The 27,687-nt window shown below is 36.4% G+C and overlaps 1 long non-coding RNA gene across 27 annotated transcripts in view; it reads left to right on the plus strand.

Annotated features, from left to right (window-relative positions):
- Positions 1 to 27,687, plus strand: part of LOC147366889 (uncharacterized) — a 1,020,561-nt gene that overhangs the window by 656,326 nt on the left and 336,548 nt on the right. Inside the window, exon 6 of one of the 27 annotated variants that reach the window (XR_015169130.1) lies at positions 18,121 to 19,538. The exons of the other annotated variants lie outside the window; for them this stretch is intronic. This is a non-coding gene — a long non-coding RNA (uncharacterized LOC147366889). Of the gene's footprint in view, positions 1 to 18,120; positions 19,539 to 27,687 lie in introns of those variants that run through there. 27 annotated transcript variants of the gene reach the window in all.

A 27,687-nucleotide genomic window follows, 5' to 3' on the forward strand; every position in this document is an offset into this window, starting at 1 on the left:
GCCCTCTTTATAGGGCTATTCTGAGTATTAAATATGATAATATTGGTATAGTAGTTACAATAATCTCCAGTTTATAGTATGAGCTAAAATGTTAAACTATACTAAATATTCTATATATACATGGAAGTAAAATTTGCTGAGATGTTTATAAGTTGCTATCACTAAATTGTGGGTGTAAAGATGATTTTCGGAGAAGGCAATAGCACCCCACTCCAGTACTCTTGCCTGGAAAATCCCATGGATGGCAGAGCCTGGTAGGCTGTAGTCCATGGGGTCACTAAAAGTCGGACACGACTGAACGACTTCACTTTCACTTTTCACTTTCATGCATTGGAGAAGGCAATGGCAACCCACTCCAGTGTTCTTGCCTGGAGAATCCCAGGGACGGGGGAGCCTGGTTGGCTTCCGTCTATGGGGTCACACAGAGTCGGACACAACTGAAGGGACTTAACAGCAGCATCAGCAGCAGAGATGACTTTAGATTCCTCCTTTTCATTCTTTTTCTGTTACATATAAGCATTAATTTTACAATAATTATAGCCAAACTTGTTTTTAATAAGCTTCTTAATGTCAGTTTCTCAAACAGTGCCAATGTTTGGGAAGCAGGACATAATTATACATATGAATATTTATAGTGAGAAGATTCTTCTTAGTCAGCCTTCTTTCAAGCTGCAATAACTTTGTAGCATGACTTAAAAGTAACTACCCTTTCCAGAGGTTATTAATTCTTGGCATCCTCTGTATAATTCTTCAGCTTGCTTGACTTTGCTGAAAATAGGTAACTGAGTATGGGGACCATCATAATGTTAATTTATCACTAGAAATATGAAGGAGTCCCTCCAATTCTTTACACAGTATTTTTAGTGTGTTTTGACAGAAGAAATGATGATTCTGCCTGGGTTAGACAGCAAGGCACAATAACACTCAGGAAGGTGGCTATATTTTTTGATATTTGTACAATTTGGGGGGGGAATAGTACCTCCTTTTCATTATTTATTTTTCTAAATATGTCTGGAGAAAAAATATGACCATTGGAATTGTATGTATTCTCAATCTAAGCTTTTAGAAAAACATTGAGGTTTCCTGAGATACTATAATTTCTGAGAGTGCTTTCACCTCTCCATCTCTGTAACTTCATGGGTAACAGCTAGTATTTAATGAAAACATTTTTCAATGAGTTTCTACCTGCTTTTAAGGCTGCCATTTGATTCTTCCACTACATACTTTATCCTTCTAATTTTTTTCCATACACATATTAAAACATTTCAGAAAGGACAACTTTTGGAAATAAACTTTAGTTCTCACTGTCAAAGTACAATGTTTTACCAGCCAAGGTTAAACCGGGAAGGAATACTTTATTCAGAGCTATTTGAATAGGAGAGAGAGGCCACACATTGGTCTTAATGGAACAACATAGAAAGCCCAGAGATAAACCCACACACCTATGGACACCTTATCTTTGAAAAGGAGGCAAGAATATACAGTGGAGAAAAGTCTCTTTAACAAGTGGTGCTGGGAAAACTGGTCAACCACTTTTAAAAGAATGAAACTAGAACACTTTCTAACACCATACACAAAAATAAACTCAAAATGGATTAAAGATCTAAACATAAGGCCAGAAACTATAAAACTCCTGGAGGAGAACACGCAAAACACTCTCTGACATACATCACAGCAGGATCCTCTATGACCCACCTCCCAGAATATTGGAAATAAAAGCAAAAATAAACAAATGGGATATAATTAAACTTAAAAGCTTCTGCACAACAAAGGAAACTATAAGCAAGGTGAAAATACAGCCTTCAGAATGGGAGAAAATAATAGCAAATGAAGCAACTGACAAACAACTAATCTCAAAAATATACAAGCAACTCCTACAGCTCAATTCCAGAAAAATAAACGACCCAATCAAAAAAATGGGCCAAAGAACTAAATAGACATTTCTCTAAAGAAGACATACAGATGGCTAACAAACACATGAAAAGATGCTCAACATCACTCATTATCAGAGAAATGCAAATCAAAACCACAATGAGGTACCATTTCACGCCAGTCAGAATGGCTGTGATCCAAAAGTCTACAAGCAATAAATGCTGGAGAGGGTATGGAGAAAAGGGAACCCTCTTACACTGTTGGTGGGAATGCAAAGTAGTACAGCCAGTTATGGAGAACAGTGTGGAGATACCTTAAAAAATTGGAAATAGAACTGCCATATGACCCAGAAATCACACTGAGGAAACCAGAATTGAAAGAGACACGTGTACCCCAATGTTCATCTCAGCACTGTTTATAATAGCCAGGACATGGAAGCAACCTAGATGTCCATCAGCAGATGAATGGATAAGAAAGCTGTGGTACATATACACAATGGAGTATTACTCAGCCATTAAAAAGAATACATTTGAATCAGTTCTAATGAGGTGGATGAAACTGGAGCCTATTATACAGAGTGAAGTAAGCCAGAATGAAAAACACCAATACAGTATACTAAAGCATATATATGTAATTTAGAAAGATGGTAACCATAACCCTGTATACGAGACAGCAAAAGAGACACCGATGTATAGAACAGTCTTTTGGACTCTGTGTGTGTGGGGGGGGGATGATTTGGGAGAATGACATTAAAACATGTATAATATCATATAAGAAACAAATTGCAAGTCCAGGTTCAATTCAGGATACAGGAAGCTTGGGGCTGGTGCACTGGGATGACCCAGAGTTATGGTATGGGGAGGGAGGTGGGAGGGGGGTTCAGGATGAGGAACACGTGTACACCTGTGGTGGATGCATGTTGATGTATGGCAAAACCAATACAATATTGTAAAGTAAAAAAAAAAAAAAAAAAGGCTGGGAAACTTTTTAAACAGTGGGGTGAGACAGAGGTCAAGGGACATCTGTGTTTACTATTGACTTTCAAAAGGAAAACTAATCTTGCTCATATCTTCATAACAGGAGGTAGTTTTTCCACTTGGAGTAAGGCACCCAACTCAGGCTCCTACCCTCCCACAGAGACTAGGGGATAGGAGCCCTATATTCCTTGATGACATTTCAATGAAATGGTTCCTTTACACTTGAAAATGATAGCCCTGGAGCACAAAACTGGCAAGAGAAATGTTTGAAAGATTTATATCTTAAAGAGGATGAAAAAGAGTTTACAAGATTTTCTTAAGTAAATTTCCTAAGAAAAGGGAGGAAAGGGGCCTAGAGTCAGGAAGAAGCCTATTTACAATATAGTCCAGCTGAGGGGAACATTAAGATCATCTTGATAAACATTAAATAATGAGCAGTTTAGGCTTATTGGTGGCTCAGTGGTAAAGAATCAACCTGCCATTCTTTGATGCAGGTTCAATCCCTGAGTGAGGAAGATCCCCTGGAGAAGGAAAAGGCAACCTACTCCAGTATTCTTGCCTAGGAAATCCCATAGGCAGAGGAGCCCGGCGGGCTGAAGTTCATAGGGTTGCAAAAAAGGCAGACATGACTTTGAGACTAAACAACAATGACATGTGCAATTTAGTATTTTACTTTACATCAGATGAATAAGATAAGAATGGATAAAGAATTTGTATTGTTTCTTATTATTTATATCCTTTTGTGCATAAACTATTTCACTGAAATCTCATGACACATGTTGTGATATAGCTATTTTCAGTCTTAATTTACAGCTAAGTATCCTTCAGAACAGAAAGGTTAAGAGAAATTTCCACAACTCCTACACATGACAGAACTGGCAATTAAGTTCAGATGTCATGTTCCCAGGTGCTGTCATTACTCACTTATAAATGAAAAAATAGTTTTCAACAGCTTGAATGATCTTTGAGGCACCAGATTAACTCTTGGGGATTGACAATCATGAACAAAAACAGTGTTAAGTGCAGGGCCCAGCACAAGTAAGATCTTCAAACAACCTTTGTAACAAGATGAAAAATAACCCTTTCTTTTAAAAAAAACTCAAAGTAACTTTGGTGTATACTTTTGACAATGCCAGTGAAATAACTTTGGAATTTATTAAAATATTATAAAGTATAAGATAGCTTATTAATATAACTATTGTCCTATGTTTTATTTTAAAATCCACATTTCTGTTTTATTTTTCTTGAACAGAATTTAGTTGATCTTTATTGTCTTAGATTTTTTTTTTTTTTCCTGGAGAAATCACTCTATGAAACTGTAGCCAAATTTCCCAGAAGAATTCTTGTGTTTACTACTTGGGAGGGCCATTGACTTCCTTAAAATTTTGCTAAAATAAAAGTTAATCATGACCGACTAAAAATGATTTTATTTTGAAAACATGCCTCCATTACTGTGAGGGGAATAAATATGCACTTCCTTAATCTGTCTGATTCATTAATGCTTTTAGCATTGCTACAAAAAGTATTAGTTACTCTTTCATGTGAGGTGTCCTAGGGTGCTCTCGGGAAGGCAAAGAAAGGGAATCAGATTCAGCAGAGTGATAAGCTGAGAAGGAGAAGCTCTGAAGCTGCACTGGCTCTTAAAGTCACCCTGCACTGTGTCCAGGGAATTGACATTTATACATAAGAGTGGATCAGTCACTGGATGCAAGCTTTCCTGGGGGCAGAGGGTATGACACTGGGCTCTCTCCAATCAAGGGCCATTTTTGAAGAAGGATGACAGCTGGAAGCTGTCAGTTTGAAACAGTCAGCAGTTTGAAGAACATATATTTTAATCATGAATAGGGACTAGAGTGATGTATCACAGCATCCAGTACAGTTGAATTTCTTAGATATAGAGATACTGATACATATATATGAAAAGAAATTCTCCTGAAATAGAGATATATTGTTTCAACTCTTGGATTCATTTTAGAATTCATCACAAATTTTTGAAATATTATGCCCAGTTTTATAGTCATGTAATTGTTTATGAATTTCAATTGTATAAATATTAACATGGATACTAGTAAACATATTAATCTTAATTGTTGTAGTTTTACTTAGTGAATATATATGGGAAATGTACATTTTAGGAAAAATTAGGGAAAATATAATTTAAGTAAATTCTTTATTTTTCCTAGAAATCTAAGTCTGGGTATTTTCCTTGTAATGAATGTTCTACTATTTAAAAAATTATTAATTTGGATTAACAGGATATGACAGTGTTATGGACTAAATTGCATGTCTCTAAAATGTATATGTTAAGGCCATAATCACCTATGTCATTGTATTTGTATTAATTACCTCTTTTAATTAAAGGGTAATTAATGTTAAATGAGGTCATAATGTTAGGTAGGGTTCTAATTTAAAAAACTGATATTTTTATAAGACAAAGAATAGACAACAAAAGCACAGGTGCAAGAAGTGGCCATGTGAGAACACAGTGAGAAGGTGGCCATCTGCAAGCTGAGGACAGAAGCCTCAAGGTAAACCCGCTTAGCACCATAATCTTGGACTTTCAACCTCTAGAGCTGTGAAAAAATCAATGTCTGTTGTTTACACTACCTGTGCTGCTGTGCTGTGCTCAATTAGGTCCAACTCTTTGTGATCCCACAGATGGTAGCCTGCCAGGCTCCACTGTCCATGGAATTTCCAGGGCAGGAATACTGGAGTGGGTTGCCATTTCCTTTCCTAAGGGATCTTCTCAAGCTAGAGATGGAACTCGTGTCTTTTGCATCTCCGGATTTGGCAGGCAGATTCTTTACCACTTAGGGAAGGTGGGAAGCCCTTAAACCACCTAGCCTGTGATACTCTATTGTGACAACTCAAATAGAATAGTAGAGACAATGTATCAATGTTATGTTGATATCATAATATTACTTGTCAGCTTGTATCACTGGAATTTTAAGAACTTCTGCTTCAGAGATAGCCCTCAATTTAGGTCAAGTACAGATATATACAGATGTATCTGTATATACCTGTATATATACAGATGCATATGTATATAATTTGTAGAGTTTTGTAGTCCACTTTATACTTTAGATTTATGTATATAGATGGTTAAAGCAAACCAGAAGGCATAAGTGATCATATATTTCTAGAACCTTTCATTATTTCCTAAAGAATCTAAAATTTGTTTTGCCATCTTAGCTTTTCATGTAGAAAATAGAAATCAAGAAGTGGCTTTAAAGCTTATTATCTCTGTCTATCTGTATCCTTCTTTGGCTAGCAGTTATAAATAATAGGGGGAAATAATCAACATGGAAAATAATAGGATTTGAAATCACAAGGGCTAGGATTAAATCTGGACTTTGCCATGTTATTCCTGAGCTAGTCATCAAAGATTAGAAAGCTATATTTTTTTTTCCTCACAAACCTGGAGGACTTTTGAGGGCTTATGTTAAATGCAATGAGCAAATTGAGGTAAATGAGTTAGACTTAGTATGTTTATAAAATGAACAAGGTACTCTGAAGATTCCCTAATATGTGTCTTCATTCGATTATTAAAATTCTGTGTTGTAAATTTTTTTAGAGAAGAAATTAATTGAGACTTAGAAAGTTTAAATAACATTATTAATATTATATAGCAAATACCTGATGGAGCCAGTCTTAAATTCTAGGAAGTTTATTTCTTTACACTGTGCTGTTAACCTTTCTTCCATGCTATGTAGCTGACAACAATCATGATAGTAAAATTAACAATAGCAAAAGTGAGTGAAGTCACTCAGTTGTGTATGACCCTTTGCAACCCCATGGACTGTAGCTTACCAGGCTCTTCCATCCATGGGGTTTTCCAGGCAATAATTCTGGAGTAGTTTGTCATTTCCTTCTCCAGGAGATATTCCCGATCCAGGGGTTGAACCCTGGTCTCCTGCATTGTAGGCAGATGCTTTACCGTCTGAGCCACCAAGGAATTCAATAGCAAATTTTACTCTTATTACAGTGATCATTTGCTAAGGCAATTTTAAATTATCTAAATAAAGTAGGAAGGATAATTAAAGAGGTGAGACCAATCTGGTTTGACCAGATAGATAAAGTATTCTAGAAGTATGACAATTACAGGTACAAAGAAAGGATCCTGGAACATGAGTCACAGGTATCTGAGAAAGTGGCTTAAGGTCAAAGATGTCTACTTCCAATGTAGAGTAGTCAAGAAGAGCAGACAGAGCTATGAAGAAGAGGTTATGGTTATGTGAGTTTCCATGGTACCAGAAAGATAACAAGGTCACTGACAATGGTGTTGGCCCTGTAGGGAGCTGGGCATCATTATTTGCATTCAGTAAAAGTGTCCCTCACAAATGCACAACTCACCTTTTCAGGTTCAAGAGGGATATTCTTTACAATTGAAACTTGGTAGGCTTTTTGCATATAAATCAAAGATGTTGTTTTAGGGTTCATGTTATAGTTTATTGCAGGATGTGAACTGGAAACACATTGCTAAACTCACTAAAAGAGCAAAGCTAGAAAAAGAGCTTCTTTAAAATTAAATTAAAACAAAAACCCCAGTTGGTGTTTTATCATTTCACAATGGATTTATTAAGATATCATTGTTCAGTCACTCACCGGTGTCCGATTCTGTGACCCCATGGACTGCAACACTCCAGGCCTCCCTATCCTTTACCACCCCCTGGAGTTTTCTCAAACTCATATGTTTGAGTTGGTGATGTCATCCAACCATCTTGTCCTCGGTTGTCCCCTTTGCCTCCTACTTTCAATCTTTCCTAGCACTAGGGTCTTTTCTAATGAGTCAGGTCTTTGCATCAGATAGCCAAAGTATTGGAGTTTCAGCATCAGTCCTTCCAACAAATATTTAGGACCGATTTCCTTTAGGATTGACTGGTTTGATCTCCTTGCTGTCCAAGGGACTCTAAAGAGTCTTTTCCAACACCACAGTTCAAAAGCATCAATTCTTTGGCGTTCAGCTTTCATTTTGGTCCAACTCTCACATCCGTACATGACTACTGTGAAATCTATAGCTCTCACTAGATGGACTTTTGTCTGCAAAGTAATGTCTCTACTTTTTATTATGCTGTCTCAGTTGGTCACAGTTTTTCTTACAAGGAGCAAGTGTCTTTTAATTTCATGGCTGCAGTCACCATCTGCAGTGATTTTGGAGCCCAGAAAAGTAAAGTCTGACACTGTTTCCACTGTTTCCCCATCTATTTGCCATGAAGTGATGGGACCGGATGCCATGATCTTGGATTTTTGAATGTTGAGTTTTAAGCCAGCTTTTTCACTCTCCACTTTCACCTTCATCAAGAGGCTCTTTAGTTCCTCTTTGCTAAGGTGGTGTCATTTGCATATCTGAGGTTATTGATATTTCTCCCAGCAATATTGATTCCAGCTTGTGCTTCAACAAGCCTGGCATTTCACATGATGTACTCTGCATATAAGTTAAATAAGCAAGGTGACAATATACACACTTGCCATACTCCTTTCCCAATTTTGAAACAGTCCATTATTTAGGTATATTTGATCAATACTATAAGATAATTCAGAGCTTGCTGAAGAGGCTTGATCAAACTGTACATGGCCTTTAGTGGATATATACCTATTTAAATGGATAGCACAGTATGGTAACATTGAATTTGGAAGAATACTTTTCTGGTAAAGAATAAAAACTTAATTCCATATAGTAAATTATTTTAGTATATGTCCTGCCAAAGTGAGTATATCCATATAGGAAATTAAAACACAGCAATGAATGTTGATGTGAGATGGCATCATATTTTTCGATTAGAAACCTCTGGTACTTATATTAACCTACAGTTATTTTTGGCTCTTTGGACACAACATTCTGCATTCACAAAATGTATTTAGTCTGAGGAGTTGAAAGTTCTTAGCACTGAGAAATTCAACAGTACAGCATCAAACAATATGCATAGCTACACTCTTATTTGTCCTCACTACAAAGCATTGAAAGGTCGAGAGTCTTGTTAAAAGTCACTTAAAGCTTCTTTGTTTTAATTTGTATTAGAGAAGGAGCAGCTTCACAGAAAAGCCTCAAGTGGAAGCTTGAAGTTGTGATCAGATACTGGACAATTAAGGCCACATTATGAAAGGATCTAAATGATAATCTAATTTAAGTAGACTATAATAGTAAATGAGAATCCCTTGAAAATTTAAACATGTTGCCCTTGAGAGTGACATGTTTAAAATGGTGCTTTAGGAAGGGTATGATCATACAAATGCACAGTAGGACAAAGTGTCCAGAAAACCTGTCAGTGGAATAGCGTAATATTCCTGGTGAATTAGGGAACCTGGAGTAGGAAAATGAGAATGGAAAAAAGCAATACATTGCTAATTAAACATATTTCTACAAATGTTATAAAATAATATATAATTTACAAATATAATATATATCATATGTAAGGTATATATTTTAATGAATATAGTTATAAATCATTAGTTCCAGGCATCATGATATCTTTAAAGGTATGAGACATGTATGTGAATGAAAGCAGATCATTGAGACTGTAATGGAAATTTGGTGGAGTAATGGAGAAGCTCTTTTGTTCTGGAATTGCTGTGAAGATAAAGCATGAGAGAGGAGCTGCTGCTAGACAAATGACCACTACAAGGGAATATCTTGCTTGAATGAAACCAATGTAAAGAGCAAAAGAGACACTGATGTATAGAACAGTCTTATGGACTCTGTGGGAGAGGGAGAGGGTGGGAAGATTTGGGAGAATGACACTGAAACATGTAAAATATCATGTAAGAAACGAGTTGCCAGTCCAGGTTCGATACACGATACTGGATGCTTGGGGCTAGTGCACTGGGACGACCCAGAGGGATGGTATGGGGAGGGAGGAGGGAGGAGGGTTCAGGATGGGGAACACATGTATACCTGTGGCGGATTCATTTTGATATTTGGCAAAACTAATACAATTATGTAAAGTTTAAAAAAAAAAAAAAGTGAGAAGAAGTTTCCTGTTAACTCGAGTACTGTGTTCAGCAGTACCTAAAGCTATATAATATAGACATTTACATTATGTGAACAGATTCTTGTCACATTTTAGTCTTCATTGGAGACTACACAGTCTTCAGTGGAGTTTTCAGTCACTGATAAGTGAAAAAAATTTATTTTTTTTAAAAGTTATAAAATACAAGGGAATGGAATTTTGAGAGAGACGTCAGTTCGGTTCAGTTCAGTCGTTCAGTCGTGTCCGACTCTTTGCGACCCCATGAATTGCAGCACGCCAGGCCTCCCTGTCCATCACCAACTCCTGGAGTTCACTCAGACTCATGTCCATCAAGTCAGTGATGCCATCCAGCCATCTCATCCTCTGCCATCCCCTTCTCCTCCTGCCCCCAATCCCTCCCAGCATCAGAGTCTTTTCCAATGAGTCAACTCTTCGCATGAGGTGGCCAAAGTACTGGAGTTTCAGCTTTAGCATCATTCCTTCCAAAGAAATCCCAGGGCTGATCTCCTTCAGAATGGACTGGTTGGATCTCCTTGCAGTCCAAGGGACTCTCAAGAGTCTTCTCCAACACCACAGTTCAAAAGCATCAATTCTTCAGCACTCAGCCTTCTTCACAGTCCAACTCTCACATCCATACATGACCACAGGAAAAACCATAGCCTTGACTAGACGGACCTTTGTTGGCAAAGCATTGTCTCTGCTTTTGAATATGCTATTTAGGTTGGTCATAACTTTCCTTCCAAGGAGTAAGCATCTTTTAATTTCATGGCTGCAGTCACCATCTATAGTAGTGGGGTTTTAATTAGCAATTTTATATGCTACTGAGTTGAAAATTTCATCAGTTTGTTATTTACAATGTTTTACAGCACAGTTTCAGTAAAATAGCAGTGGTTATAATAAAATTTTAGTTTGTTAGAGTCTGTGAAGCAGGTAAGTGATGAAGAAGAAAAAGCAGCATTCAAGCATAGGCAATCTTGTTGCAATATTATTAGATGAAGATCAAAATAAAAAGTAGCCAGAAAAGTAACCAGGGCTGAAAAAAGGTTTACTCAGGAAGCAGGGAAGTGGAGGCATTTGGAATTGAAGACAGTGCTGAAGCCAGAATCAGACAAAATAGAGAAAGGCCTTTGGGCAAAAAAAGAAGGTATACACTTATATCATAAGGACATTTAATATTGCATTATTTATGATAGAAAAATCTCATAAGAAGCAAGGTACTATTAAATAATTAATACAAAATAAATTAGAAATATTTAATAGTACACAAAATGCTCATATTAAAAGGTCAAGTGAAAAGTCATGTGTATCATCATGTATAAAATGGAAAAGTCTTATAACAGTAAGAATATATTTTCTGAATTTTTATAATAATTTATAGTAAAATGCTTTTTAAAAGCTTAAGGATGTGTAGAATGCATAAAAGGGCAATGAGATAAAAATTTATAAAAGAGTTAACATTCAAGAGGGAAAAAGCCACTTGCCATTTGTCAAAACTATGTAGTGGTTAAAATGATCCCAAAACTGTTCTAACTGTTTTATAAACATTAATTCTAACGTTTATTCAATAAGGTAGACAACATATTATCTATTTGAAGAAGAGGAAACTAAACAGAAAGTAGAATTAACTTAGTTAACATCATGTCTGAGATATGACTTAAGACCAATCTGACTTCAGAATCTACAAAGCTAAAAACTCTTCTATGTGGCTGCCATGTTTTGTTTTGTCTGTCTTTTGAATGGTGCAGGCTATCAATATAAAACCATGCATCGCTGTCATAATATTTGCTTGTCACTTACACTCTTTTATAGGAAAAAATCCTATAGATTTCTTTAATTCATTATCATTTTTCACATAAAGCTACCAACCTAGACTCTTAACTTTTTCTAAATATTATTTTATTGAAATGTGGTTGTTTTATAGTATTGTATTACTTTGTAGTTACAGCAAGGTAATTCAATCCTGTGTATGTATGTGTGTGTGTGTGTGTATATATATATATATTTACATTTGCTAATCCTAAACTTCCAATCCATTCTTCCCCCACACCCCTTTCCCCTTACAACCACAAGTCTGTTCTCTATGTATGTGAGTTTGTATCTGTTCTGTAGATACGTTCATTTGTATCATATTTTAGATTCTACATATAAGTGATATCATATTGTATTTTTCTTTCTTTTTCTGACTTATTTCACTTAGTATGATAATCTCTTGGGCTATCCATATTGCTGCAAAGGCATTATATCATTCTTTTTATGGCTGATTAATATTACACACACACACACACAGCCGTACGCACATGCATATAGATAGATATATAGATATCACATCTTCTTTATGCATTTTGTCTGTCAGTGGATATTTAGGTTTTTTCCCTGGCTTAGCTATTGTAAATAGTGCTGCTGTGAACATAAGGGTACATGTATTCTTTCTAATAATAGTTTTATCTGGGTATATGCCCAGATATGGGACACCAGGTCATGTGGTAACTCTATCTTTAGTTTTTTGAACTTCCGTACTGTCATTTATAATGCTTACATCAGTTTGCATTTCCACCTACACGATGCGAGAGGGTTCCCTTTTCTCCACACCCTCTCCAGTATTTGTTATTCATGGGCTATTAATGATGGCTATTCTGACCAATGTGGGTGTGAAGTGGTACTACATTATAATTTTGATTTGCATTTATCACGTAATGAAAAATCTTCAGCATTTTTTCATATGCCTATTGGCCATTTGAAATATACTCTTTATGTTTAAATTAGGAAGATGAAGTAAAAAATATACAAGGTTTAAATGTCTCATAATTCCATGAATCACAATACTACTATTAAAGAATAGGTGATATGGTGTGATGGAAATTCCCTGGATTAGTAGACATGTTTCTGAATTTTATCCTTTATATACTACTGACCATAAGTGACATTAATCAATGAGTCTCTTAATATCTTCAAACCTCCAAAAGAAGGGGTTTAATCTTTTCTCAGTTCAGTTTAGTTGCTCAGTTGTGTCTGACTCTTTGCAACCCCATGGACTGCAGCAGCGAGGCCTCCCTATCCATCACCAACTCCTAGAGTTTACTCAAACTTATATCCATTGAGTCAGTGAAGCCATCCAACCATCTCATCCTCTGTTGTATCCTTCTCCCACCTTCAATCTTTCCCAGCATCAGAGTCTTTTCTAGAGTCAGTTCTTCACATCAGGTGGCCAAAGTATTGGACTTTCAGCTTTGGCATCAGTCCTTCCATTGAACACCCAGGACTGATCTCCTTTAGGATGGACTGGTTGGATCTCCTTGCAGTCCAAGGGACTCTCAAGAGTCTACTCCAACATCACAGTTCAAAAGCATCAATTCTTTGGTGCTTAGCTTTCTTTATAGTCTAACTCTCACATACATGACCACTGGAAAAACCATAGCCTTGATTAGACGGACCTTTGTTGGCAAAGTACCGTCTCTGCTTTTTAATATGCTCTCTAGGTTGGTCATAACTTTTCATCCAAGGAGCAAGCGTCTTTTAATTTCATGGCTGCAGTAACCTTCTGCAGTGATATTGGAGGCACCCAAAATAAAATCTGTCACTGTCTCATCTCCACTGTTTCCCCATCTATTTGCATGAAGTGTTGGGAACGGATGCCATGATCTTAGTTTTCTGAATGTTGAGCTTTTATTTTTTATTTTTTAATTTTATTTTATTTTTAAACTTTACAATATTGTATTAGTTTTGCCACACATCGAAATGAATCCACCACAGGTATACCCGTGCTCCCCATTCTGAACCCTCCTCCCTCCTCCCTCCCCATTCCCTCCCTCTGGGTCATCCCAGAATGTTGAGTTTTTACCTTTTTCACTCTCCTCTTTCACTTTCGTCAAGAGGCTCTTTAGTTCTTCACTTTCTGCCATAAGGGTGATGTCATCTGCATGTCTGAGGTTATTGATATTTCTTCTGGCAATCTTAATTCCAGCTTGTGCTTCATCCAGCACAGCATTTCTCATGATATACTCTGCATATGGGTTAAATAAGCAGGGTGACAGTATACAGCCTTGATGTATTCCTTTCCCTATTTGGAACCAGTCATTGTTCCATGTCCAGTTCTAACTGTTGCTTCCTGACCTGCATACAGATTTCTTAAGAGGAAAATCAAATAGTCTGGTATTCCCATCTCATTAAGTATTTTCCTCAGTTTGTTGCGATCCACATGGTCAAAGGCTTTGGCATATTCAATAAAGCAGAAATAGATGTTTTTCTGGAACTCTCTTGCTTTTTCAATGATCCAATGGATGTTGAATTTCTGGTCAAACATCCAATTTGATCTCTGGTTCCAACATTCTAATTTGATCTCTGGTTCCTCTGTCTTTTCTAAAACCAGCTTGAACATCTGGAAGTTCATTGCTCACATACTGTTGAAGCCTGGCTTGGAGAATTTTGAACATTACTAGCGTGTGAGATGAGCGCAACTGTGCGGTAGTTTCAGCATTCTTTGGCATTGCTTTTCTTTGGGATTGGAATGAAAACTGACCTTTTCCAGTCCTGTGGCCACTGCTCAGTTTTCCAAATTTGATGGCATATTGAGTGAAGCACTTTCATAGCATCTTCTTTTAGGATTTGAAATAGCTCAACTGGAATTCCATCACCTCCACTAACTTTGTTCCTAGTGATACTTCCTAAGGCCCACTTGACTTCACAATCCAGGATGTCTGGCTCTAGGTGAGTGATCACACCATGGTGATTATTTGGGTCATGAACATCTTTTTTTGTACAGTTCTTCTGTGTATTCTTGCCTGCTCTTCTTAATATCTTCTGCTTCTGTTATGTCCATACCATTTCTGTCCTTTATTGTGCCTATCTTTGCATGAAATGGTCCTTTGGTATCTCTAATTTTCTTGAAGAGATCTCTAGTCTTTCCCATTCTATTGTTTTCCTCTATTTTTTTTTGCATTAATCACTGATGAAGTTATGACCAACCTAGATTGCATATTAAAAAGGAGAGACATTACTTTGCCAACAAGGGTCCCACTAATCAAAGCTATAGTTTTTCCAGTAGTCACGTATGGATGTGAGAGTTGGACTGTGAAGAAAGCTGAGTGGTGAAGAATTGATGCTTTTGAACTGTGGTGCTGGAGAAGACTCTTGAGAGTCCTTTAGACAGCAAGGTGATCCAGCCAGTCCATCCTAAAGGAAATCAGTCCTGAGTGTTCATTGGAAGGACTGATATTGAAGCTGAAACTCCAATACTTTGGCCACCTGATGTGAAGAACTGACTCATTAGAAAAGACCCTAATGCTGGGAAAGTTTGAAGGCTGGAGGAGAAGGAATGACAGAGGATGAGATGGCTGGATGGCATCACTGACTCGATGGACATGAGTCTGAGTGAACTCCGGGAGTTGGTGATGGACAGGAAGGCCTGGTGTGCTGCAGTCCATGGGGTTTCAAAGAGTCGGACAAGACTGAGCGAATGAACTGACTGATGATTTAAAAATATAAAATGTGATTATAAAGCTATTGATTATAAAAAAAAATTTCATTATTTTGCAATAGTACAATCATCACCTATTTTTTCAATAGCACATACCTACATTTTCATATCCAGACATTGAATTAATTTTGTTTTCCTTCTGAATTGTTTTTTTTCCCCTTGGTGACAAAGTTTGATAGAATAATTTTTGTTTCAAATATATATACGTAAGTTTAGTGGGACTAAAATTCTAGCTTCACTTTTTATTACAGTAAGCTCTTAAAACAGAAACTTGACACGTGACGTTTTGTCAGGTTTTCTGGGATTGAGTTTAGAGTTAGCTTTGATGTCTTATACTGTGCTTTTCTTCCTTTACCATTTTCTGGTGAGTTTCTATATTTTCTGTCTTGTTATGTAGCCTATTTTCATGTATACTTGTCAGCTGTTTTTTTTCTGAGCACATATCAATATGAAGGACATAGCAAAGTGAAAGAGAGTTTCCATAAAGACATAAAGGTATATTATGAAAATGTAATTGGAAATTTCAATGCAGTTTTTAAAATAACTATTAAAAGTTAATATTTCTTAAATATACCCTTCACTCCATTGCCTATTGCATTTATTTTTTCCTCAAATGGAAAGTAAAAGCCCACTGTTATAAATGGCAGACTAAACTCCTATTTTTATAGGAAAAGAAAACCGAAAAACTCTTTTTTTTTTTTATGACTTCCACTTCAAGTAATTCACTAGTCCCAGAAATGCTTTGACAAAATGTTGAATTCTGCTCAGAAATGGAAACTCGTATAATGAATGAACACTTTATGTAAAAGGAAGAAGGACAGGAAACAAATTCTGATAGAAAAGAAATTCAAAATATAGATATTTATGATATTAAATCACCTATTGAAAACAAATTACAGACTGTAGAAGGTTAGTGTTCCTCCTCTGAGAAAGATTGGAAGAAGGTGTCAAATGTCTATCCTATTTTTACTTATGGAATAAAGCTATTCAAAATTTTCTTAATTTACTTTTGTCTATGTGGCCTTAAACTTGGGGAAAAGACATAAGATTAATCCATCAATTTCAAGCATGATGCTTTTAAAATATACAAGGTAGACAATTGAATAAGAGCATTTCAAGTGATCTGCTATAGTTTCAAACCTGCATAAAACAAAACAGAATAGGAAAATAAAATACTAGTGTAAGGATTATGGTTCATAACCACACTCCTGTGTCTGGCCTTTCTTAAGAGGAAATACAGTTTACTGTGTAGAGAACAAGGGAAAACATCTGGAGAGAATAACCAGAATGATATTAAAAAAAAAAAAAAAACACACCTCAGAGCCATATTTTAAAAAAATAGATTAGTATGATATTTGTCAAAATTTTCTGGTATATATGTATTCACCCATATTAAGAGAAAAAATATTTTAATTATTTTAGTTAAACTTTAAACTTTTATTTATTTAAACTTTTATTTCCACTATGTTACCTGAATAAAGTGTAAACCTATGATTTATCATTTACAAGTAGCTGAATCCTCAGGATTGGCAGGAAAATAATATATTTATTATCCTGAAACAACCTTTTTTAATTTAAATCTCAAACATTTGTTTCTGAGAAATAACTGAAAACTTAGTTTAGCCAATTCAGAAATAACTTGATCAATTTATTTATTAACCAATAATCTCATGCTTAAACACAACCTGAAATTCTTGTTCCCCTACTATATTCCAGAGAAGATTTCAGGTCAGAATTCTCATGTCTTTTAGTGGTAATGTTTCTATCCCAAGATTCGGACAATTAAAGAATTTTTGCCTTATTGCATTGTTATTCTCAAATTCTAAGAACCATCACTAGCAGGATAGTCGGCAGGTTTGGGGTGGGAAAAGAGGCATGTTAAAAATATTACCCAATTTTCTTTGATATAGAACTCGTATTTACTCTACTACACAGCTGCTTCAGAAAAGATACTTATCGATCACTCACTATCATCATCTGTTTATCAATGAATCTGTCTATGTATCTATATCTGTGCATGCTTTATAAGTGGTATTTGGAAGAAATCCAATGTTTCAAAAGATTCATTTGGTGTTTAAAATTATGCTAATGGCTTCTTTGAATTTTATGGCTATACTTAAGCTTTCTATCTTTATACATTATTTTCCAGACAATTCAATAACTTCTGCTAATAAACTATCATATTTTTTATTATTTATACTAATATATTATTATTGTGTAATATATATATCAGTAGAAAATTCCATTTTTTTAAGTTTAAACAGGTTCTTTTTTTAAAAGTGCTTTTCAGAATTTTAAAAAAGATTTATTTATGTTATTTTTGGTTGCTCTGGCAACCCACTCCAGTACTCTAGCCTCGAAAATCCCATGGACGGAGGGTCCTGGTGGGCTGCAGTCCATGGGGTCGCTAGGAGTTGGACACGACTGAGCGACTTCACTTTATTTTTTCACTTTCATGCATTGGAGAAGGAAATGGCAACCCACTCCAGGGTTCTTGCCTGGAGAATCCCAGGGACGGGGGAGCCTGGTAGGCTGCTATCTATGGGGTTGCACAGCGTTGGACACGACTGAAGAGATTTAACAGCAGCAGCAGGTCACCATTGCTGTGTGGGCTTTCTCTATTTGTGAAAAGTGGGGGATTAGTCTTCTTTGCAGGGCAAAGACTTTTCATTGCAGTGGCTTCTTTCTGCAGAGCATGGGTTCTAGGTGCATGGGCTTCCCATAGTTGCAGTGTGTGGGCTCAGTAGTCGTGATATGCGGATTTAGTTGTTCTGTGACAGGTGGGATCTCTCTAGATCACATATTGAAACCATCTCCCTCTCATTGGCAGGTGGATCTCTTACCACTAGACCACCAGAGAAGCCCCCAAATTCCACTTCTATTTTATATTCAACCATGAATATCAACACCTGGGCTTGCCTTGTGGCTTAGCTGGTAAAGAATACCGCTGCGATACGGGAGACCTGGGTTTGACCCCTGGATTGGAAAGATCTGCTGGAGAAGGGAATGGCTACCTGCTCCAGTACTCTAGCCTGGAGAATCCCATAGAGTCCATGGGGTCACAAAGAGTTGGACACAACTGAGCAGCTTTCACTTTCACTTTCATTTATATCAACAGCTATTTAGATTTAACTCAGATGTTTAACTGAAACATTACTAACCACAGTCCTGTTTAGTTGATTCCCAAATGTCCTTGATATTCCCTTATGGTGTTTATGAATACAACCTCAGTTTTCAGCACACAAGTTGCTCTAGGGTCATCTTGTATATTTACTGTTACAGTCCTAGAATTAGCCACACTCCCAGAAACCCCAATTCCTCTTATTTGAGAAGAGTGTTTGAAAACAAGTTATGCACACTAGGTTGCTCATTATTACTGAGATACTCTTGCTGCTAGGCATTCTCTGCTGATGGAACAAGGAAATAGATGGCCCATAAAGAAGGCTGAGCACAGAAGAATTGATGCTTTTGAACTGTGGTGTTGGAGAAGACTCTTGAGAGTCCCTTGGAATGCAAGGAGATCTAACCAGCCAATCTTAAAGGAAAACAATCCTGAATATTCACTGGAAGGACTGATGCTGAAGCTCCAGTACCTTGGCTTGTGAAGAACTGACTCATGGGAAGAAAAGATGCTGATGCTGGCAAAGATTGATGGCTGGAAGAGAAAAGAATGACAGAGGACAAGATGGTTGGATGGCATCACCGACTCAATGGACATGAGTTTGAGTATGCTCCAGGAGATGATGAAGGACAGGGAAGCCTGGCATGCTGCAGTCCATGCGGTCACAAAGAGTCAGACACGACTGAGCAACTGAACAACAATGAATATTTATATGTATGCCCATCTGTAAGTTAATCATGAGTTCATACAGATGTCTCAGATTATAATCCATTATCATGTGGATAACTCTGTCTTCCTCTTGGTAGAACCTTCTACTCCAATAGTACAAAATCTGACTCCAAACATCTGGCATTTGTTTACCTAATTGTTCACTTCTGCTATGCATCTATATTGGTTTCAGAATTGTCAACCCTTACCTCCAAGAGAAACAACTCAGCGAGAATACAGTGCTTATATACTGTTCTTTTTGCTTTTAATATTATAGGGTCCACTCATTTCTGTAGTTACTTAGGTAAGCTTCTTTCCCCTTACATCATTCACTGAGGCTGTGTCTCACATTTGTAATACAGTTAAATATTTTGCCACATCCTGCATTCCATCCTGTGACCCACTGACCTCTAACAAAAGTAAATCTTCCAATAAATGAGTATAAATTATCTCCCCATTTATCCTTAGAAAATGTTTGATTTCTTTCACCAGTATTGTATAGTTTTCTGCAGGTGTATTCTGAACATATTTTGTTAGATTTGTATCTGACTGTTTCATTATTTTGTTTCTAAGTAGTATTTTAAAATTTCAAATCTCAAAGTTTCATTATTGATTGTTAAAAACTGAATGTTTATGTCTTCCAAAATGTGTATGTTAAAGCACCAAATCCCATGAAGACTTTATTCGGAGATAGAACTTCTATGGAGACAAATAAGGTTAAATGATAGATCCTTTGGGATTTTCTATGTATTCAAGCATGGCTTTCTCTATTTCCAAACTGTATGCTCAATTTCTTTAATTGCACTAGAATTTCAGTATATTGTCAACATAAAAATGAGAGCAGACATTCTTATCTTGTTCCTAATCTCAGAGGAAAGCATCCAGTTTCTCACCACTGAGTATGATGTTAGCTATAGGGTTTTCTGGTACATGTTCACTATCAAGTTGAGGAAGTTCTTTTACATCCAAGTTGGCTGAAGGTTTTTATCATGAAAGCTGTTGGGTTTTGTCAGGTGGTTACTGTCTCAAGTAATATAGTTAAAGAGTTCTTTTTAGCCTGTTGATGTGCTGGAAAACACTGGGTGATTCTCATGTGAAACCAGCATTGCATGCATATGATAAACATGCTTGTGATGTGGAATTCTTCTTATATATTGTTGGTTTGAATTTTATAATATTCTGCTGATATTTGCATATGTTATTCCCAAGAGATACCGGTCTGTAGTTTCTTTTCTTGTAATTTCTTTATTGGCTTTAATATTAGGGTAATGCTGCCCTAGAATCTCCTTGGAGAATTGATATATTTATCACTATGTAATGTCCTTCTCTGACTGATAATCTTCTTATTCTGGTCTGCTTTGTGTGAACTTAAAGCCATACCAGCTTTCTTTTGAAGAGTTAGGATGTATTCCTTCTGTTTCTAATTTCTGAAAGAAATCGCAGAAAATTGCTATTATTTCTGCCTATAATATTTGGTAGAATTCATCAAGGAAACCATCTGTACTTGCTGCCTTTTATTAGGAAGGTTATTCATTGTTAGTATCATTTATTTATTAAATTATGCGTATGGTTATCTATTTTTTTGGTGTGACTTTTTGGTAGTTTCTGGCTTCCTAGTAATTGGTCCACTTCATATAAATTATCAAATTGGTGCGCATTTAGTTAATAATTTTCCAAAGTTCTGTTAAAGATATATAGCTTTTATTCCATTGTGGGCAAAAACTGATTTCCCTGAATATTCCATGGAAGCTTGGGAAGGATGGATACTTCGATGTTGGATGAATATATAAATATCAGTTCACTCATTTTTTATAAACCTGTTCAGGCCATCTATATCTTTGATTTCTTTCTGCTTGATTCATCAGTTACTCACAAAGGGATGCAATTAAGTATAATAGGGTGTTTGTTTTATTTTTTCCCTGCTTTCTTTCGGTTTTTGGGTCACATGTTTAGATGCTCTGTTGTTAGATGCATACACATTTAAGATTGCTATGTTTTCTTGGGGAACTGACACTTTTATCATTAACTATGCTCCTTTTATCTCTGTCAGGCTTCCTGTTTCTGAAGTCACCTTTATGCAAACTTAATATAGCCACTCCAGCTTTCTTTTGGTTAGTATTGGCCTGGTATAACTTTCTCTATCTCTTCTCTGTAACTTACTTGGCCATTTATATTTAAAACTGATTATTTTAATTAATATAGAGTTGATAACTTAAAAATATTTTTTAGAATATCAGGCTTTAGTAGCTGTATTTATGTTATTCACATTTAAATTGATTATTGGTATAGTTAATGCCTACCATGTCTTTCTGTTGTCTACTTATTACATTTGTTTTCTTGGTATCTTTTTTCACACTCTTTTTCTGCCAAACTGGTTTTAATTGAAACTTTGATATGATTCAATTCTATCTCACTCTTAATATATAAATTTTTACTTATTTTTAATTTGTTCAGAAGTTAACTTAGAGTTTTCAATACATATTTTAAACTACTGGAAATCTGTCTTCAAATATAATAATATTATATGTGTAATGCTGATGACTTATAACACTATTTCAATTTTCTACCTCATACCATTTGTGACATTACTTCACTATTTTCACTTATAAATATATATATATATATTATTCAACTATTATTATTTTTTCCAATTAATTGTTATTTTAATTCTGTAAGAATGATAAATATATTTTCCTTGTTTATTTTTTTTTCTGGTGCTCTCTCATTCTCTGATTTCCAGGTAGTTGTATGTTTCTGACCTGTATCATTTTCTCCTGCCTGAAGAACTTTGTTTAACATAGCTCACATCAGCTGACAATGAATTCCCTCAGTATTTTTTGGGGGCAGAGGGGGTCTGAGAATATCTTTAATTCTCTTTTACTTTTGAAGGATAATTTTCCTGGAAATAGAATTCAAATTTTGTAGTTTTTCTTTCAGTAATTTAAATGTTTTGCTTTATTTTCTTTGTCCTTGAATGATTTTTGAGTAGAAGTCTACTGAACTTATAATATTTGCTCCTCCATAGATATGGTGTTTTTCTCGCTCTCTTCTTTCAATAATTTTTGCTTTGTCTTTGATATCTTGTAGTTTGACTATCAGAGAAGGCAATGGCACCCCACTCCAGTACTCTTGCCTGGAAAATCCCATGGACTGAGGAGCCTGGTAGGCTGCCGTCCATGGGATCACTGGAGTCGGACACGACTGAGAGACTTCACTTTCACTTTTCACTTTCATGCACTGGAAGGAAATGGCAACCCACTCCAGTGTTCTTGCCTGGAGAATTCCAGGGACGGGGGAGTCTGGTGGGCTGCCATCTATGGGGTCGCACAGAGTCAGACACGACTAAAGTGACTTAGCAGCAGCAGCAGCAGTTTGACTATATTATACATATGTGTAAGATTAGAAAAAAATTAGTATTCATCCTGAGGGGTGTTCTCTGAGCTCCTAAATCTGTGGTTTGAGGCCCTTAATTTTAGGCTCTTGGATATTTCATGATGATTCTTCTTCCTCTTCCCCTGCCAGAGATATGAGGGAATTTTAAAAAATTTGTTATAATCTTCAGTGAAGATTATATTCAGGAAACTGGTAGGTTTCCTAAGGTGAATCCCATCAGAGTGTAGTGGCCTTTCTGATATTTTGATCCACGGGCATTTCTCACTTTCATTCTAATTTGTATTCAACTTCAATAATTCATTGAACATAATGTATAAATGTTCCTTCCTCTTTTGGTGTATTGGTTTCTTCTCCAGGCTTACATATTTTGGCTGTGATTCTCTGAATACACTCATGTCACTAGATTTTAGTTGGCAGTTTGGCCTGAAACCTTAGTACCTCAATGGATCTCAAAACATCATTGTATTACAGTTTGTCCACTTGAATGGCTGTAGGTGATAACTTCCAAGGTCTGAACTGAACCGGAAGTCCTCTGCTCATAATTGTCCATATTTACTTTGCAAAAAGATATTGGTAGACCACTTTGCAATTGTAGCTATCAGGCTTAATGACCCAAAAGACTTTAAAAAAAATAAATAATAATACATTAAAAAAATTTGAAGTTGCACAAGTATGTATTTAGTATCTATCAATTCAAAAAGTCCACTTTAAGGTAGAATGTTCTATGTATCTTTCATTTTGTCTATAACAGTTCTTATATAAAAACAATAATTTGCAATCGTTATTTATTGTGATGAGCAGATTGATAGAAGATGTTGAAGCTATAGAGGGAAACATACATGGATTGAGGGAAACATACATGGATTGGGGCCATATTAAGAAAATTTAACATTTAAGATATCTTAATTGTCAATTAATATCTAGATTTTGAATATTTTCATATAAAACTTATTTCTTATCATTTATAGTAACTTTGAAATCAATGGAATTTCTACTAAAGAAATTTGAAACAGCAGCCAAACATTCTGTAATTTAGCTATTCATTTAAAGAGGATTATCTTGAACTGATAGAATCTTCAAGTTTTAATGTTTATTTAAAAAGTGTTAGAGGAGAAGATAGGAAAGAACTGTTTGGGTTACCTTCCTCTGTTCTTTTCGAGCAGTTTCTTAATTAAAGATCTCCATTTTTACTTAGATTTGAAAGAAAAAGTAGAGCTGTGGAAGTTTAAGTTTATTACATCCCAAGGGAATTTGGAATAACTTAAATAATAAGTTCATCTCTTTCCCAATTCCTAAGGACATGTATAATGGACTTTCAGTAGAAGATTCGTAACACTTCACAGTGGGGTATCAGTTTTCATCTGAATTCAAAGAAGAAAATGACGCTTTGATCCCAAAGAGGTTAAAGTGCCCTTCGCTTTACCATTACAGAGAGAAAAGAAATCTATAAATGAGTGAAAAGTGATTGTGGAAGAGAAAATAAATTTGTAAAACCACATAGAACTACATAGAAGTAAACTGCATGAAAGCCTGAAGTTGAGAGACCATATGATTAATTTCTAACATATAAGAATTTACTGTTTGTATAATTGTATCACTATCAAAGTGGCTCTACTTCAGTTAATTTTATTATGGCTCCTATGTTAAACACACAAACTGAGCAAAGATATGAACTTGTTAGTAAGTAGTCCTGTAATCTATTATTAGCTTATGAGGAAAAGGTGCCCATTTGAGAGACACATTTTTAAAAACCTTACCTTGTTAAATAATGAAAAAGTCCATTTTCTATGAATATGACTATAATCAACAAAGATAAAATTACTTTGCATGTATGCTAGATCTCTTCAGTCATGTCCAACTCTTTGCGACCATATGGACTGTAGCCTGCCAGGCTCCTTTGTCTACGGAATTCTCCAGGCAAGAATATTGGAGTGGGTTGCCATGCCCTCCTTCAGGGGATCTTCCCAACCCATGAATCGAACCCATGTCTCCTGCGGCTCCTGCATTGCAGGGAGATTCTTTACCACTGAGCCACCAGGGAAGCCCAAAATTAACTAAGCACAGCAAGCAGATGAATTATCAAACAGACCAAAATTTAGAAACATCAGAAATGGGTCAATCAAAGTAGAAAAAGTGTTCTCTAAAATAAATGCAAACATTAAAACTGCTGAGATTTGGAGGGAAAACAATGAGTTGTCTCCTGAGTTATCAAGTCCCTATTTCCTCTGAAGTACAGAATTTGAGACAAACTTCGACAAAATGGCACAATCCAGTTAGCCATATTAAGTTTAAAATCATTTTACAAAAAAATTCTTAAATATTTCAATGATAACTGAGATATATCTGTGATGTTCCATAGAATAAATTGATACTCTTAAGTAAATTGTGTTCAGAAGTCTTACTTTGGTGTGTGCTATATATGATCATTATAAAACTCTGGCACTTTAAATTACTGTTTCAGAATAATAAGCATTGTATACCCAAAAGGCAACAGTTAAATAGTGGGTGTTTGAAACCAATTATTTGCTGTACATGCTCAACTACCCTATTTAAAGTGACATTTTTGAGAAGCTGAGTAACGTTTCAATGTTATTGAGTTAGCTGTAGTATCATTCAGTCAGTTCAGTCGCTCAGTCGTGTCCGACTCTTTGGGACCCCATGAATTGCAGCATGCCAGGCTATCCAGTCATAAATATAGTATTAGTAGTTTATGTGATACTGATATTAAACACTATACAAACTCAGACTATACTAGCAGCTAAAAAGATTATGGCCCTTATGCCATTTAGATTGATATTTAGTTTATATATAGGTTTTCAATTAAATCAAAATAGATGATAAGCAGTTTACATTAAGTAAATTTTTATTTATGAATATCTAATTAGGCAATAACTAACTGACATTAAGAGGAGACCAATAATTTGCATTTTGAATCTTTACAAATATTAATAAACATTTGACTGCATTCATTGGGGTTAAACTTTTCTAGGCTAACTTAGCATATACTTTCCCTGGTGGCTCAAATAGTAAAGAATCCGCCTGCAATGCCCGAGACCTGAATTTGATCCCTGGGTTGGGAAGATCCCTGGAGGAAGTCATGGCAACCCACTCTAGTATTCTTGCCTGGAGAATCCCCTTGGACAGAGGAGCCTGTTGAGTACTGTCCATGGGGTTGCAAAGAGTCAGAAATGACTGAGTGATCAACACTTTCGCTTTCACTTCTTTCATTTTATAAGACTAGATGACTGAATAAGGATTAAGGTAGAGGAAATTCTAGAATGTGATCAGTGCTGTGACAGAGGCACAAGACTGTTAGCTGTTTTCATATAAACTAAAATGCAGAGCACACGCTTCATAATAACATTTTTAGTTTAGGCCCCACCTACACCAAAATTTTGTTTCCAAAGTGTCTGCTCATCCATGTCCAGAGAGGAATACTCAGGAGAGAAATACTTGATTTATGTTTCCATCTGCCAATTACTACCCAGGTGTCTTTTTTAATAAATAAAAATTATATGTGTTTCAGGTGATCAATATGATGTTTTGACAAATATGCAGAGTGATATGATTACTGTTGTTCAGTCACCCAGTTGTGTCTGACTAGGCAACCCTGTGGACTGCAGCACACCAGGCCTCCCTGTCCCTCACCATATCCCAAACTTTGCCCAAGTTCATGTCCTTGCATTGGTAATGCCATCCAGCCATCTCATCCTCTGATGCCCTCTTCTCCCCTTCTGTCCTCAGTCTTTCCCAGCATAAGGGACTTTTCCAATGAGCTGGCAATTTCCATCAGATGACCAAAATACTGGAGCTTCAGCTTCAGCATCAGTCCTTCCACTGAATATTCAGGGTTGATTTCCCTTTAGATTGACTGGTTTGATATCCTTGCTGTCCAAGGGACTCTCAGGAGTCTTCTCCAGCACCACAGTTTGAAAGCATCAGTTCTCTGGTGTTCTGCCTTCTTTGTGATCCAGCTCTCACAACCGTATGTGACCACTGGGAAGACCACAGACTTTACTATATGGACCTTTGCCAGCAGAGTAATGCCTCTGCTTTTCAACACACTGTCTAGGTTTGTTACAGCTTTCTTGCCAAGAAGCAATTGTTTTCTGATTTCATGGCTGCAGTCACTGTCTGCAGTGATTTTAGAGCCCAAGAAGAGGAAATCTGCCACTACTTCTACCTTTTCCCCTTCTATTTGCCGTGAAGTAATGGGGCTGGAATCCATGATCTTAGTTTTTGTTAATATTTAGTATTAAGCCATCTCTTTCACTCAACTGCTTCACCCTCATCAAGAGGCTCTTTAGTTCCTCTTCACTTGCTGCCATTAGGGTGGTATAATCTGCATATCTACAGAGAAGGCAATGGCACCCCACTCCAGTACTCCTGCCTGGAAAATCCCATGGACAGAGGAGCCTGGTGGGCTGTGGTCCATGGGGTTGCTAGGAGTAGGACACGACTGAGCGACTTCACTTCCACTTTTTGCTTTCATGCATTGGAGAAGGAAATGGCAACCCACTCCAGTGTTCTTGCCTGGAGAGTCCCGGGGATGGCTGAGCCAGGTGAGCTGCTGTCTCTGGGGTCGCACAGAATCGGACACGACTGAAGTGACTTAGCAATCTGCATATCTAAGATTTTTGATGTTTCTCCTGCCTATCTTGATTCCAGCTTGTAACTCATCCAGCCTGGCATTTCTCATGATGTGCTCAGTGTATAGATTAGCAAACAAGGTAACAGCAGACAGCCCTGTCATACTCCTTTCTCAATCTTGAACCAATCAGTTGTTCCATACAGGGTTCTGTTGTTTCTTGACCCACATACAGGTTTCTCAGGAGACAGATAAGATGGTCTGATATTCCCATATCTTTAAGAACTTTCCACAGTTTGTTATGATCCACAGAGGCTTTGGCATAGTCAATGAAACAGAAGTAGATGTTTTTCTAGAATTCCTTAGCTTTCTCTATGATCCAGAGAATGTTGACAATTTGATCTCTGGTTCCTCTTCCTTTTCTAAACCCAACTTGGACATCTGGAAACTTTTGGTTCACATAATGCTGAAGCCTAGCATGCAGATTTTAAGCATGTCCTTAGTAGCATGGGAAATGGTTACTGTTGCTGCTGCTGCTGCTGCTGCTAAGTCACTTCAGTCGTGTCTGACTCTGTGTGACCCCATAG

Source organism: Bos grunniens, chromosome 8 (genome assembly GCF_055505025.1).
Source record: "Bos grunniens cultivar Pamir isolate PY7600 chromosome 8, Bosgru_T2T1.0, whole genome shotgun sequence".
NCBI classification, from domain to species: domain Eukaryota; kingdom Metazoa; phylum Chordata; class Mammalia; order Artiodactyla; family Bovidae; genus Bos; species Bos grunniens.